Source organism: Gavialis gangeticus, unplaced genomic scaffold, assembly GCF_001723915.1.
Source record: "Gavialis gangeticus isolate Ggan-Ray unplaced genomic scaffold, GavGan_comp1, whole genome shotgun sequence".
In the NCBI taxonomy this organism is placed as follows: Eukaryota; Metazoa; Chordata; order Crocodylia; family Gavialidae; genus Gavialis; species Gavialis gangeticus.
In genome coordinates, this window is record NW_017728998.1 from 28,023,022 (window position 1) to 28,025,013 (window position 1,992).

At 50.3% G+C, this 1,992-nt stretch overlaps 1 protein-coding gene across 1 annotated transcript in view; it reads left to right on the forward strand.

Annotated features, from left to right (window-relative positions):
* GPT2 (glutamic--pyruvic transaminase 2) overlaps positions 1 to 1,992 on the forward strand; it is a 30,770-nt gene that overhangs the window by 15,670 nt on the left and 13,108 nt on the right. The gene's annotated exons all lie outside the window — the stretch shown is intronic.

The following is a 1,992-nucleotide window of genomic DNA, read 5'->3' on the forward strand; positions in this document are numbered from 1 at the left end:
GGGAGGGGGCTGCGCTGGCTAGGCCCTCCAGGGGTACTCATTCACTTCTGGTTTTGCCACTGGTGTTTCTGCTGCCACCCCCCCCCGCAACTCGGTGATCAGCCACAGATGGTGGGATGCCAATGGAAGTATTGGTCCCTGGGCGCCGGAGACCCATGCTACACCACTGGGCACAATTTAAAGGCTCTGGTGGTATGCAGTGGGGTTCAGCGCAGGTACTCTGCCCTGTCTCAGAGACAAAGGAGTTTTTATTTGTATTCTAGAGCTACTTTTAATGTCATGCTTTACGATACTATGTAATAGCAGATGGAGACAGTTCTAAAAGAGAGCTACACATGAAGAAAACTGTGGCAGGAGGTGTGTGGGGCAGAGGGTGTATGGGTCTTTCCAGAGTTTGGCCTCTGCCCCAATGGTTCAGGGCTTGTCTGGATTCACCAGAGCTTGGCCCAATGGCCTGAATTGGCCCTGCACTGTCAGGGCTGTGCACTATCCCTGACTGCCCCTGTGCCATTGGGCTCACCAGAGCTCAGCCCCAACCCCAATGGCACAGGGATGGCCCCCAAGCCCTGGCCCTCCAACCTTTCCCCCCTTCCAACCACCCCGGATCCCATAGACTTACCTGTATGCAGCTGCCGGAGCTGCTCCCATTACCCTGCTTGGCTGTACTGCCAGCCACGTGCGTGAACGTGCACACACATGCATGGCACCTGCAGCCCTGGATTTTTTCCCCTTTACCTGCCTGTTCCCTTTCTATAACAAAACTGATGAACATTAAATCTGGGAGGTGGGGGTGGCGAGTGCCTCCCCATGCCCTCCCAAAACATCACCAATGCTTCTTTTAATATATCTCCTTTAATAGTATGGCTAGAAGATGAGGAGGCTGTTTTATAGTTCAGGATGGTTTTAGCACATAAGTGAGCTGAAGGGGATCTTTTGTCTTCTATTACTGCAATGCAGCAACTATTAAGGCAATTACATGCGTTGTGTCTGTGTGCACGTGCAAGGGAGAGAGGGAGTGTTTCATTATTTGCAGGCTAGCCCAGTGATTCTTCAGCTTCTCTTAGTGAACTGTTTTTAAAAGACAGCACACTTTTACAGACCCCCACTCCCCCACCAGTCCCTCAATGACAGGTTCCCAAAAATATTTAAGTTTGACCTCCCAAGGACAACCCTATGGTCCTCTGCTTCTGCAGGAAGGGCAGGGATGGAAATGACAACGTTTTGCTCAAAAGGACTCTGCTACTGCTGTATGTTTCTGTCATGAGGTGTGTAATAGCTGAATTATCTCGAGTTACAGATATATATAGGATTCTGCTTAAATTGTAGCTTCACACATTTCACAGAAACTGAGATTTGGGGTTGCCCACAAAATCAACAACAAAAAAACGCTTAAAAACTGGTTCTCCAATGGGAGCCAGTGGTCTTCACTGCTGCTGTGGCCCAGCCTTGCAGCCTGCCCAGGAGGGGAAGGCCCCAGCTGGTGGGGAAGCATGAAGGGCAGCAGAAAAGATGGCAGCTGCTCCCTCACCCCTTGTCCCTCCTCCCTACCCCTTTGCCCCCCAGGGCCTCTCCATCAACTGGTACTGAGGGGCAGGGCCGCACAAAGGGCAACCAGCAGTCAAGATGGCAGCCGCCTCCCTGTACCTCCCCCCGTCTGGGGCTTCCCCACCAATCAGTGGCAAAGGGCAGGGCTGCCAGGACATGCCCATGAAATTGGTTCTTCGTGCCATGACCACGCCATGAAAACTGCTTCGTCTTATCACAAGTTAAGCAGACCCCAGTTATATATACCAAGTTTAAGCTCCAGAAGGTTAATGGAGGTTAAACTTGGGTATTTGATTGCCCTTTTAGAGCCTTGTCCAATATGGAAGATATTTAAATGTGTATGTTAATTGTATTGGCATAAAGCAGAGTGTTCATGATCTAGTGTTCAGCTGAATACTTGCTCTCCCTCTACTTTGGGGGGTTATTTTCATAGCTTTTTCTTAGGAT